Source organism: Hetaerina americana, unplaced genomic scaffold (assembly GCF_022747635.1).
Source record: "Hetaerina americana unplaced genomic scaffold, ioHetAmer1.1.p SCAF_7, whole genome shotgun sequence".
In the NCBI taxonomy this organism is placed as follows: Eukaryota; Metazoa; Arthropoda; class Insecta; order Odonata; family Calopterygidae; genus Hetaerina; species Hetaerina americana.
Window position 1 is genome coordinate 29,271,753 of NW_027287316.1, and position 14,953 is coordinate 29,286,705.

Below are 14,953 nucleotides of genomic sequence, written 5' to 3' on the forward strand. Positions count from 1 at the left end.
CGTAATTTAAATGCCCTCAAGATTATCGCAGCAGACCTTTGATTGATTGATTTGATGTGATTCTGGAGGAGGATGGGAAAAGTGAAATGGACAAATAGAAAAAGAAAACGATGAAGTTCTAAGAAGCATGACAGGGGATGAGAAAAGAGAGAGAGACAGAGATATCAGATATATAAAAATCTTAGAGTTGTGGACGTATTATTCTTTCTGTACTCATTATACGCCAAAGGAACCTAATGGGAAATTAAAAGAGAGGTGATATTTCACTCTAGTTAGGCCTCATTTGGAATATGCCGCAAGTAATTGGGATCCATGGGACAAAGTTTGGCAAAAAAGAATTAGATAAAGTCCAGAGAAAATACGCCAGAATCGTAAAAATTTGTTACAATAAGAAGACGAGTGTGATAGGCTTTTATCGGAGTTAGGCTTGGAGTCATTTGAGATACGAAGGGAATCAGCGAGGATTAAGAATTTTAGAAAGTTTCAGGTAAACGTGTTTAAAAATGACAGTAAAGGAATTATCATGGCCCCACACTATTTAGTCAAATGAAACCTTAATGATAAAATAAGGGAGATATATTCCAGTACAGATAGATACAAATACTCTTTCTTTCCCCGGGCAATCAGGAATCATAATAGTAAGAAACAAAAGTCACTGAAGAAATATTAAAGACGTTCAATTAATAAGTGAGGACAAGATTAAACGTTGCGTAGGCATAAGGTATATTCATAGATTCATGCATATGCTAGTTGATAGTATATGTATTTGCATGCACGTAAGTTATAAAGGTTTTTGCATAAATTATTGCGCCTTTATGGGCGTAGATTGACATGAATTTGTTGGTTTTGCATGCGGTTTTATTCTTTTTTACGGGTCAGTCACCTGACACCCGCCGTCACACGCCCTTGCAGCGGTTTGCGGGGTACCATGTAGATATAGATGAATGACGTCATTCGCCTCTTTTATAAAACTTCCTAAATGAATAAATGATACGCGAATAACCGGCTGGAAGCACCTTTTTAGTATCCCCACCCCCTCATACTTCGCAAATTATACAAAAAGTTCATTTCCTGCTGTGTCAACTTGAAAGCAATTTTCAAATATCTCCAGAGGATTTTTGCCATGCCTCGTATCGAATTCATATCTTTTAACAAAATGGATGGCCAAGCGTCATGTTCCGTTGAAACATTTTAAAACAAGGCATTGGAAACCAGGGAATTCTCAATCATTAAAATTTCAGTGAAAACTGTTTGAAGAACGATGAATCCCCCTTGTAGTTCGGCCTCCGATAGTGAATTTTTGAGGTAATCGATCAACCGGCCGCTGGAGACATGCCAGCCAGCCAGTCAGCTGTTCGCCACAGCGGGCGTTGGCGCGTGCCGACACTATTCCCCTCCGTCTCGCTGGAGGGGAACCGTGGACAGGGAAAGGAGGGGAATTTGCGCGAGGAGGGGAAGTGCGAGGGAGAGACGGAGAGGCCAGAAGATTCGAGATGGTTCAGTAAATGACCGATAGAGGGCTAGTTACCGTTGCGAGGAAATTACTAGTAAAACATCGTTTTTATTGGTATATTGTGATATTAAAACTTGGATAATTACCGTTTTTATTAAAGGGGTATTTGTACTACACCATTTTCAATTGTTTTTACACAATATTTTACCGTAATTAAGAAATAATTAGTATTTCATTTTACTTCTCGGTAAGATAATAATGGCTTTAAATTTAGAGATCTCTTCGTAGACCCTTCTAAGGTGTCTTCAGTGGGGTCAATCCTGACCACATTGACTAGTGATGAATGTGCCTTATGATCACATTGGTGATTAGAGCACGCCGACCATGTGACCTCGCAACGCACATGGGCGGACTAACTGAAAGGTCACCACTGAGGACAATTACAGATTCTAACGGAAAAATCAGTACACCATTACTTGAGTCTTCGCCTTAATCTGAAAATGCGAAGAAATTTATCAGGCAAATAAGTTATCAATAATGAATGAGCCAATTTTTGCTTATTCCATCACCTAAGCCGACCTTCGGGTTGTTCACCAGTGTTTATGGTTTTTTTCTAACCATTATATAGTATTTAGGAGATCAACACCAGTCGCCTTGCTCCATATTCTTTTTGTCCGTTTCCAAGGAATTCGCCCGTATAATCTCTTCCAACCAACGTAATGAGCGGTGAAAATAAAACAATGCGTGGTTCTAATTACAATTTGTATAGTGATTGTAATTAGAGCCTATTCATTTTTGCCACACGTCCCAAGTTAACCTGTCACATGTTTCAAGTTTATAATGCACAAGTATCTAAGGTCCTCACTGTTGTACCTCACTGGATACAACTAACTCCGTTGTTCATCTATCTAATTTCTTTTGTTTATCGTGGTATTCCTATTTTTGCTTTCACAAATAATGTGGCTGGGAGTATACTCTTAAACACTGTACAATATGCTTCCATGTTTTATTTGGTAAATTATGCCATTTAAATAGATTTGCAACAAATTGAAAATCTGAATGCCGAAAAATTGTTTCTTTGTTAATTTCTTGTGAATATTCAATTTATCATCAATCATTAGCTCGTAATTTCACTAACTAAACCTTGGACTAACATTGAACACATTTTTCAGACTACTGATTTACTTTGAGGTCCGCAGCCTCATTCGCTGATATAATTTTTTTACATTTTATGTTTACATAGTGCCCTGAAAGCCACCGTTAGGGTTAGCGGCAGGGGGTGAATGCACATCAGAGTACATTTGACTCAAACTACTTTTCCCTCTTGGCGCGGTCGGACAACGTTATTCTGATCCTTTATCGATAATGGGAAAAATGCCATCTTAAATCTTTCTTCTCTACACTTAATCCCTCTTAATTTTATTGTCATGATTTTTCCTGCCATAGTATAGGGTTAATAATAATATAGTATATCTTCAGCATCACACTAAAGAGACATCTAATTTTTGGAAGAGATTTGATCTTTAATTTAGCCTTCGCTCCCTGAGTGATTCCCAACCTATCTCCTCTTTTCTATTGACACTCCACATTCGTTCCTCAAGCTATTGAGCCTTGAGGGCGAAACTGGACGGGTGTGAATCGGCATGCATTTGTTAGTTTTGCATGTGGTTTTTATTGTTTTACGGGTGGTGATCTGATACCCCCCGACACACGCCCTTGCAGCGGCTTGCGGGGTGGTGTGTAGTTGTAGCGCTAACTTTGGATCATAAACAATAACTCTTACCCTACCCATAGTTGATAAATCTAGGACCTAATACATCATAATAACAGAGACGAAGACTATTACAATTTTCCTTCTAATAAAGATTTATTTCAGACTAGTTTCGATGCACTAAATCATTTTCAATAGTTTTCAGGAATAAATCTTTATTAATTGGAGCATTGTAATAGTTTATTGAAATGTAATGAAATAATCGACTTTGTAATTCCACACACTTTTCCACACCACATCCACACCATAAAGTTACGCCTGAGATAACAAATTGTAATTGTGAACAGTTCCACCACATCACACCTGAATCTGTAATTTATCTAATACTTCGCTAGTGAAACCAAAATTATTGAGAATATATAGACACTTACTTATCCTTTCAAGTAAGCAGTACTCCTAAGCTAGGGTGTCCTTTGCCTTTCGACGTATTCGTCTTTAAATCAGTCTTGCTTGCTCTCTTAGTGACTCGAGGAAATCCAAACAGTCCAAACCTAATGTCTCCAGCATATTTATCACGGTTTTTATTTCCTAGTTGCAAATTTCAACGAAATTAGCTGATTTTCTCTGAACTTTTTTCAGATTCTTTCATTAGCGTCCACTCTCATTTCACTCAGGTACTTGCCGCGTGTTCTAAACACCACCTCACTAAAGTGGCGTGACATCTCTCTCTTACCTTTTCGTTACGTTCTTCTACCACCTATCGGACGAAACGTATCGTACTTTATTCAACGCTGACCCTCCTTTCTGGTCATGTGCGTGAACCGTGAAAGGTTTGATACATATGTACCATCCAATATTTTGACCTGCTCTGACTTACCCAGTTTGAGCAACTCAGAGCAGGTCGTGTTCTATTCGTATTCTATTCTTGGTGCCTTCTTCCTCATTTGTTCTAATTTCAAATCTCAATGTTGTATGCAGTTTTAATGTTCATTTATAACTGTTGCATTACTCCCAGGTCTAATCTCAAGTGCAAGAGGGTAGCCCGTTTACTGCTAGGGATCGTATTTCTCTTTAATTAATTCTATCTAGTTCTTGAGCTATTTTTAAAAATTATAATGACAAGAGAGAAATATATCAAGTTACACCCAATAGTCATTCGGATAGTTACAAAGGCGGTGAAAAGGTTAAAAGAAAATCACAAAAAGGTTTTCTTCGTTTATGAATCCATTATTTATTAACTCATTATTTATATTAATCCATTATATCAGTATCCTTTGCGGCGAACAAGCAAATTTAGATGCATGTCGAAAAATCACCAGTAGATCACGACAATAGTCGAACACATTGTGAGCTTCTTGAAAAATCAATATTAATTTATTCGAATGCACTGTATTTTCTGAACTCTTTGTTGTCGAAATTGTCGCATCCAGATATCGATTCACAGATTTAATCTTCAGGCCCGTGTTTTGATTGAAATGAATAGTATTTTATAAAACGGGATACAGGCGCCATTTAGGAAGGACGCGTTGAGGAAGTTTCCCTTTCCTTCTCTAACCAATTTTAAGAATTAACAATAAAAAATTTGTAATCAGGCCATATAAAAAATGAGCAAGCTGTATTTTAAGTTGAGTAGTAAAGCTTAGGCGGAACACCAAGAATGTAGGCATAGAAAATTGATAATTTCGACTTTCAGTGAATTTTGGAGGAGCTACCTCATTAGGTATTTTTTATCTACCTCCCCCTCCTCAAGGATAAACTGAAATGGCATCTCTGATATCGTACACAACAATTATCCAAAAAGAGCAAGAAACAAATTGCGTCACCTCAGGCGTTATGTGGTTGGATTGAAACGTGTTCAGGACTGAATTAATTACAATTTTCCATGGTATCCAGCCGTCCACCTAAAAGGTGTATGGCAGTGGGTGCAAACATAAGATGGAAAAGGTTAGGGAGAGGGAAGTAGTTTAAAGTGTGACGGAAAGGAAAAAAAACATCCAATCCAACCCCCTGAAAAGACATGCTTGGTGGCGCACGAATGTATACAGGGTGCGGCCATTAAATTCGGACAAGCACGCGTTTCCTCGAATGAGATATCCTCACCAGGTTAGCGAAACCTTCCCCAGACTTCTCCGAAGCATTATACTTAGCCACAATATCGCAAACCACTGATCTGGATTACCAGAAGAATCGAACTATTTCGAAATATAACGCCCAGCGCGAACACTTTCGATAGTAGCGGCTCTTCGATTGTACCCCGCACCTCTACGTAACATCTCAACCATTTTGAGGTCATGTCTGTTTACTAGATGTCTATAGCTTTCAAGACCGTCAAGCACGACGTACAGTGGAACTACGATATGGCGGGAAATTCAATTTGAAATTTGTCCGGATTTAAGCGCCGCACCCTGTACATGCTGGAATCAAACTTTGAACAAGTGTTAATTTTACACACTTAAGAAGTTCCGGGCTCTATTAAAAAGGAGGGAATAAAAATGAACCACAACGACGTATACGATAAACCGCCATCATACCAAGGTCCTTTAACTTTAGACCCCCACGTCTGACTCCGCGGGTAGAAAATGTGGTATCCTGCTATAGTCAGCGGATCGCGTAAGGCATTGATGCCACGGAGAGGGACGTGGGGAGAAAGGGGGAGATTGACATCATACCAAGGTCCTTAAACTTTGGACCCCCACGTCTGACTCCGCGGGTAGAAAATGTGGTATCCTGCTATAGTCAGCGGATCGCGTAAGGCATTGATGCCACGGAGAGGGACGTGGGGAGAAAGGGGGAGATTGAAAATGCATCATAAGATGGATGATTAAAATCAGTTTTAACATGCACTTACTTGCCTGAAATATTAGGATTCACGTAAATAAACGTAGCCATAAATTAATCTATATCGACTAGATAGATATATGTCTTTATTTGGGCGAAATTGAGACCAAATGGTCCTTTCTTCCATATAACCCATCTGTGGAAAATTTCAATTCTTTAGATCATTAGCAGAAATATAGTAAGTATCCAAACCAGGCGCTACAACAAATTGAGTAGCTTCAGGCGTGATGTGGTGGAAGTCGAACATAATGAATAACTGATCGAAGCACTTTTCCACTTGATAAAATTTTTATTTTACGACCAGGTTTCGATGTATTATATCATCATCAGGTGCACCTGATGATGATATAATACATCGAAACCTGGTCGTAAAATAAAAATTTTATCAAGTGGAAAAGTGCTTCGATCAGCTATTCAGACGTTAAAACATGAACCAACGGATGTGTCGGGTTTTAGTACTCATAGGTAATATTCTGTTAATGAATTTCGAGCCTCCACCGAAACGCAGGGACGACCTCCCAATATATTGGTCGCCCAGATGGTCTCCAGAGAGCAGCCTTAAATTAAGAAACCTCACCTCGAGAAGATGGACCCATCGGGGTCCGCCGATCGGATGCTGCCGCTCCTCTGTCGGTGGCGATGTCCGTCCATGTCATCAACTGGCATGCCATCGCCGCTCTCGCTATTCTGCGTGGAAAACAAAAAAGTGACATTAGAAATGACATGCACACAGATATTCACAGGTTCAGGTTGGGTGGAGAAAATAGACGATTTTGTTGCTGGCCGCTGGGTTCTTGGTTCGAATCACAGACGGTACCTTCGATATCCCCATAGAAAAATCAAAGCTCTGCAATTTCCTGGTCGGCAAAACTCCGTGGGAAACCGCAAGTGGCATCGGGTAAGGAAGTGGCCTCTTTGCGAATTTCCATCTACATTGTTTACTACATATGCGTCGTACCGTGCAAGCTTTCCAATATTTGTGTGGTAGAGGGTGTTATGTTCCCAGGCTTCATTAAATAAATGGATTGAGGTTAATTAGGTTGGTAGTTAGGTTCATTAGCTGTAGTTTTTTCGTTATTTATCTTTGCATTTTTTGTAATCGCGAGTCGTACGAGGGAAGAAAGAGTCCCAGAATCTGTTTGTGTTTCTGTCAATCTCCCTTAATTTATTCGAATAGTCCAACCTACCTCTACGTAATGACACACAATCCGCCGCAAGGGTGTGTGGCGGGGGTGTTAGGTCAGTCAGTCACCAAAACACTCGTCCAAAAATACACCTATCTGCTAATAAACATGATGGAGCAATTACTCTATTTGGCTAATTCATTACATTTTAGTATTTTTGAATTATTTTAATATTTTCGGACGCTTGGATTAGATTTTTTCAATGATTAGGTCTGTCGCGAGGGAATAACGAGATAAAGATTATATTGCAGACGACACAGTGATTTACAGAGGAATAAATACTCTGGAAGATTTCGCGTCACTCCGTTCGCGATTAAGACGATGTGCTGTACGTAATAGGAGTTAGAGTCAAGTATTGGAAAAAGTAAAGTTCTGTAGTTTGGGAATAAAACCAAACATGAACAAGATGCTAATTAAAAAATAAGTGGGAACGAGTTCAGCACTTCAGAAAATTTCAAATATTTGAGTGTTACACTGTCATCGAACCTTTCATGGGGTACAAGTATAACAAGAATATTAATGCTAGCCCTAAAGTTACTAGGTTTCATAAGACAACTGGTAGGATATGGAATATAATGGAAAAGTGAGAGAGAAAGGTTTCATTACGCTCTAGTATACGTACGCCACATTTGGTATACGCTAGTATCTGGGACCCAGTGGAGATTTAGGTATTGTAAAAGTTTCACAAAAAATCCACTAGGTCTTTCATGGAAGACACGTGACCGCAATTATTCGCTTACATTGGATTACTGATCGAACTACCGCTACCACACGGTGGTTGTTTGCTGGGTAAGAAGCAGCTATATCAATTTTTTGGATTTTAGATCTGAGAGTCTACACAAACTTCTCCATAAAATCGATTTAGTGGGGTAAAGGAGAAACCTGACTGAGGAATGCAGGCCACAGTTCGCTCAGATCAAGTGGAATTCGCGCACCTCCCTTTGGCTGAAACCTCATTCGAGGAGAGGGTGAAGAAGTGCCAAAGATCGGGGACAGCGGCGGGAGGAAGGGAGCCGTGTGCTGGGGACAAGGTCGAGGCCACTGAGCCCACCCGTGGCAATGGCTCAAGGTCGGGAGAAAGGGATGGGGAAGGGAGCGCGTCCTTAGTCCTAGGGGACCGACCGCCCTTCATAAAAACAGTTGGCTGTCCACGTGGGATATCTTTCTTGTATGGAAGTCATAGGCCCAGGTATGGAATATCTTGAATTTCAAGGCCATGAAAAAGGTTTGGTGGTGTTCCATTGTTACTTTCATCCGCGTCCAAGCAGTACTCCGCAAGCCATTGATGTAGCTATGCGCTAGCTTGGTACTTCCAGAAGCAGAGTGGCGCAGTGGAAGCGTGCTGGGCCCATAACCCAGAGGTCCGTGGATCGAAACCACGCTCTGCTAATATTTTTGTAGCCAGCACCTGGGATCCTCATGAGCGGGATCAAATGAAGTATTTAGATCGTGCGCAGCGTAGCACAGCGAGATTTTTGAAAGGTTTATATGACAAAGGGAGCAATGTAACAAACTTGCTAAAGGATTTTGTCTGAATCTCCAAAAATGAAAATTAATTTTTCGACAAACTCTAGTAAGTTAACTTGAGACCGATTAGTTTCCCGACAACGTTCTCTGCATTAAAAAAAATCCATATTGCTATGGATGGAATGATCATTCATTCGAGGTTAGAGACATAGATTGCAGAACGTGTAGGTTTAAGAAGTCATTTTTTCCGTAAACAATTGAAGACAGTAACCTTTCTTTTTTTCCCATTTTTTACTTTTTCTCTTTTTATGGGTGCCTAGTACAAACTACCTAAGCTGACACTTTGTACTAATTTTGAAGTCGTCACCGAAGTGCGTACAAAGGTTGTGCATGTTTGAGACTAACTTTAATAATTAACATATCACTCTGGTTGCATGATTTCACTAGGAATGGTGGTGGTCCCCTGTGCGTTCCTCTTGAATACGATAAGTGGTTGCAAATTCATTTACATGTCAGAATTGTTTTGTGTAGCATTGCCTCATGCATGGTACGAGACTTCATCTGTTCTTGTACTGTAAATGCATGGTATGGATATAGTACATCATCTACATCCACGCAATACCCCGCAAGCCGCCGAAATGGCGTGTGGCGGGGGGTTAAGTTAGGTTACCACCCGTAAAACAGAATTAAACCACATGCAAAACTAACAAATGCATGCCCATACGACGTATACTCATACCCCCATAGGCATATATATTCATGCAAAAACTATTGTAACTTACATGCGAACACATATACTACCAATTAACATACCCATGTACATGTACCAACGAATATACCTAATGTATACGCAGCGTTTAATGTTGTCCTCAATTGTAAAGCGATTTTTTTTTACTTTTCTTATGATGACTTTTATTTCTTGCTATTATGATTCCTGATTGTTCGGGGAAAGAACAAATATTGTAATCTATATGTACTGGAGTCTATCGACCTTATCTTATCTTTACAGTTTAAAATATTACCTAAATAGTGTGGGATCATAATAATTCTCTTCGTGTCTTTGCTAAACTCGTGTGTAAATTGCTAAAAGCCTAAGGGTCGTTTATTCTCTTCGTATCTCAGGCGGCTCCCTGCCTAATACCTCTAAAAAAACCTGTCACACTCGTCTTATTAGCGCAATAATTTTGGACGACTCTGATGGATTTCCTCTGTATTTTATCTAATTCTTTAAGCAACACTTTCTGCCACGGATCCCAAATACTTGTGGCGTACCCCAAAATTGGCCTAACTAGAGCGAAATGACACCTGTCTTAACTTTCTCATTACATTTCCCCACCACCCGTTTAATGAAGTCGAACTAAATGGAAGAAGGGACCATTTGGTCTCAATTTCGCCCAAATAAAGACCACTATCTATCTATCTATCTAACTACTTCGAAGCGGATCCTCATAGTGCCCTGATGCGCTCTTCGTGAAAAGCGTGTGGTGTTAGAACTACCCTCAAATATTTAACTTGATCTGCCGTAGTTATCATTGAACCCTTTATTTCATTATTTATGCCCAGCTCGTCACTTTCTTTGCTCCAAAATTTAAAAACTGCACAATTGCTTACGCTAAGTACTAATCCTTATTCCTTTCATCAATTCGATGTCTTGTCACAATCTCTAGAGAGTAGCCTGCAATCATCTGGAGTCCTAATTTTCGTGGTAGGGAACTGACAGTTTGATGCATATGCTAACAAGAAAAAATTGTTTTCTGTGTATTACAAGGAGAATTCTAAAACTTCTTGGTAAAACCGATAATAATGTAAACCAGTTTAACAATTCCGAATCCATACGGATCCAAATAGGTATCATCTTCGTCAACCATTTTAAGTAACATGTGAGGAGTAAGGAATCAAAGTGAAATGGGTTGAAGGATTCTATGTATAAGGGCTTTTGTGGATTTTTGCATATGTGATGTTTGAGTCACGGCAGGGCGGTAAAAGAAATACGAGTACATATTGCTTTCGGAAATGTCATGATACATACAAATATAAAGTTTCATTTTGTAGAATGCTTTGTGCAGCCTTTATACCTTACAATAAACGTACTCATTTTACGAATACGTCATACGGTGCAACAATGGGATTTTGGATGAAAAGAGCATCTATATTTTATTAATTAATTGCGGATAAAGGTAAAATTCACGCCGAGCAAAAGGGCGAAAATGGGGCTGAATCATGAAAGGGAAAAATCAATGGGGCTCTTGATCTTGTGCTGAGAACACTATTGAAATGTGTCAGAGCTGAAATTATTTTGTTTTATCACAGTGCCATAATTTTTCAAAGTATTGTTAGGTGGCAATAATCCCCTCGCGAAAAAAGGGTAAACTTGAATGCCCTGTATGAAATTATCTCTATGATTTCTTTCCATAAATTCTTTCATCATTTTAAATTTTCTGTAGTTGCCTCTTGATGGTTAATCGACGATCCTTCCACGTTTAATCTCTCTCCCCTTAGCAATTTTTTGAAAATGTAGTGACACTATTTAGAACTTTTCCAAAGAGTTTTATCTGATTTCTTCATTTCCTTTTACTCCATATTAATAAATTTAGCCTAACTTGGGTGATAAATTATTTGATGTTGTCATTTGCTAAAGGTAGGGTTTCCATTGACACAAAAACTAAGCACTGCTAAACATCTGAACTCCTCCTAACACGACACTAAATACCGTATCACACTGTATTAAAGCAAACCATTTCTTATCGCCACATTTTTTCAGTCCCTTTCATTCCAAAAATTCTAACCTTTTTCTTCCTTTTCCATATTCTCACAACATTCTCCCATCAAATGTAATTTTCAACATTTAATTGGTACACAACGTTCCGTGTATTCACCTGTCGATAAGAATTTCCCCAAACTACCTTCTCTTTTCCCGTACCATACATTGAAATTCTTTTGCTTCCCTTTTCATCCAACTCATTTTATTTTCATTCTTCTCCTCACCCGCATCTCGATAGCCTCCCTCCAATATGATCTTATCGTATTACCTAAAAAAATGGGATTTCAAAGTGATATAAAAAATCTTTCTTTGCATATTTACTTTGGGATCGTGACCAAGAGCCCCCATTTTGTAAAACCTTCTTCACCTAACACGATTCTTCTTTACATTTCCTTACTTCGTGACCCACTTCTGTCTAAAACACTTCGTAAATAGGTGAACTACTCTATTTTCCCTAGTTAATGCCCTCAATCTTAATATGAATTTAGCCAAATCTATTTCTTGAGAACCTCATTACCTCCATTTTCTAATGATTCATAACAATTATTTACTTGTCTCACTTATTCTGTCATGAGCTCAGCAATAAATGCTATTCGGTCATACAATGACATCTTTCATGTGCTTTTCAAATAAGTATATTCACAGATACCCTAATGAATATTTAATCTTAATGCTGGGCCTGATAAGTATAAATATTAGTATTCCTATCTCATAACAGCCCGGAAGTATAGATGGCTCCTTTACAATTTGCCTTATTCCCGGAGACATGTTTATCCGGTGGCGGGAGAGAATACGGCACCACAGTTCATCAAGGAGAGGGTGATAAAACGATAATGTTGACTCATTATGATAATTTTCTTCCCACGTTTATGAAAATTTCAGCGATCAGCGTTGTTACCTTTCGGATCGAGCACGTCTTCCAGTCGCCCTCTGCAAATTTCTCATCCGCTCCTGAAAACAGTGGACCGAAAGTTACCTCAGAATTATCACATTACGAAGTCGGGTACGAAGTGTGGAAAGGGTTACTCAAATGATATTATTTCATCAAGCCGTAATCTCCGCTTTACACTTTCTCGAGTTCGAGTAAGTTGCGGCAATTCGTCTTGTCCGATACTTGAGCGCACCGGCGTTAGGCATTTGTCAATATCGCTCTTGGACGTTGTCACGCTTTTACAACGCCCGCTTGACTTCACCTGTTAAAGCAATCGTTTCCTTCCGCTTCTCTTATTCTCCGACTCAACTTCCAGCGGTATAATTCATTTCATGCTCAAATAAGAAATCATGCGATCCAGAGCCTCGAACATTTTGACGAAATCTCCGAATCAAATTAATGCATTCTTATTGCCCTCTATCTTCCTTTTTATTGGTTACCTCATTACTGCTCCGGCACCACGCGTGCCTCTCCCCTTCCCGAACCCAAACTGATCATCCCCTATTTCACCATTTGCCATGCTCTCCATCCTTTTTATGATGTTCCTGAGAACTGCTTGAGCTGCGTGTGGAATCAAACGTTTAATCCAGCAATCTTCTCTTGTTGCCCTTTTTCCCATTTTGGATGGGTATCAATGCTGATCTAACTCAGTCTTCTGGCTAAATTCCTTCCTAATATTTGAGCCAATTAAAACTCCTCTTTCTTTTTTATGTTAATTTTAACTGGTTCTACAATCATGTTATATATTCCGATAGTCATCCTCTGTGTCACTTCCTTTCACGCTACTTCTATCTCGCAGTCAAGTCTCCGTCAGTCCTAAGAGGTCAAATCCTAAGCTATCGGTATCGACATTATATTCCCTTTCTATAGACAATCTATCTCAGGCTTACTACATTGACCGTATAGTGTCTCCTTATGCTCTTTCCGTCTTGATAAAGCCCCCTCTGCTTCGATTAGTAATTCACTCGTTGCATCTCTAGTAATAAGAGTAGTAGTATATATTATTGGAGGCGGTAGGCTGCCTATGTCATTTGCACCATTGGGGTATACTTGTAGGGGGGTCATTTTGTGGAGTTGGGATTAATACAGGGTATGAAGGAAGGGTGGAGAGAAAACGTACTTCAGCATTAGCCTACTCTTAACAAAAGTCGCCAAGGGGTCCATAGGTTAAACTACCATCCGACGGACGACGTAATTACTCCACTTGAAGTGCGCTCCGCATAGCAACCTAATTAGGGATCTACATCTACACAATACACCGCAAGCCGTGTATGGCGGGGGGTGTTAGGTCACCGCCCGTAAAATAGAATAAAACCATATGCAAAACCAAATCATGTTACCCCTACGCACATCATAGTTTGATCATGCACTCGAAAAATTTTAATCACACAAAAGAAAGTACTTAGATGCAACACTATTCAATAAAAAGGATACGTGTATTAAGATCATGCTGTAGAACTGTTGAAAATATGGGTCTATTGAATAAAAAGAATAACATGCAGGAAGAAGCATGCAGGATATTGACATATACGTGTACATACACGACCAATTCTAATTATCTCCTACGTGATTGTTGTCATGTCTGTTTTGATCTGTAATGGAACGGGGATAAAACGACATTTCAAATCTATCCGTTCTATAGTAAATCTCCCTAATTTAACGTTGGTGATCTGATCTACAATAGTAAGTCGGGGCCTGTAATATGTCTTTAACATCCTCAGATAGGTCTGGGATCGGGATACCACTGAAAACATTTGGCTACAGGATTTGAACCTGAGCCTTCCGGGTGGGATTCAAGGACATTATCCAGCGCACTGACCTAATCCTCCCATTTTTGCATCTATTATATATGTAGGGCAACATAACTTCCTGTTTTGCGTTTGAAAAAAGGAAGTTATGTTGCCGCATAAACGGATTTTATAAATGGCAACTGACCGTATTAACGGATTTTCCTATCTGAAACACTGTTAATTCCTTCATCTTCCAGGGTAATGCGCACATTTCGCTGTCTGTATAAACTATCCATGTCCTATTATATGATGCTTAATGCTTGTTTTACCGTATCGAACTGTGAGTTGGGGAAGTTATTGCGGAAGGAAGTGCTAACTCGATTGTCGAATCGAGTACCTACCGCTTCCGTTCTTCACTTGTTCCGCCCCATCCTTAATTTGCATTGATTGATTAAAACGCGGAAGTAGCACTTTTAGGCATGTTACCATGAGAATAAGGAGTTGGGTAAGGGGGGGCAGGTCAACTTGACAAACCTCAAGGCTTTATTCCACTGCTACTAGTTGTACGAAGTGTGTATCGATTGCTGGCCATAGGATAGCCCACCCAGCGACGGCGTGTTAAATTTTTAAAGACGTCACTTTTTACTGATAGTTACTATTCGGTTGTGTCCACCGAAGGTCAACGCCTTCTCCACCCTCTTATCTCATGGAACAATGGATTGAAGCACTTGAATTTTTTTTCACGTCTGTCTGAAGACAATTCTTAGGTGGTCCATTAATCCTTTTGCGTATACTTGCGATAAAAATCTGATCCACATAGACATGAAACACCTTGGAATTCTTGGAATGAGTGGCATTGACATCCTTAAGACGTGTGG

General features: G+C 39.5%; 1 non-coding gene across 1 annotated transcript; it reads left to right on the forward strand.

Annotated features, from left to right (window-relative positions):
• Window positions 1-8,503: 8,503 nt before the first annotated feature.
• TRNAM-CAU (transfer RNA methionine (anticodon CAU)) lies at window positions 8,504-8,575 on the forward strand. Its single transcript has one exon. It is a non-coding gene; the product is annotated as a tRNA-Met (tRNA).
• The last annotated feature ends 6,378 nt before the right edge of the window (window positions 8,576-14,953 follow it).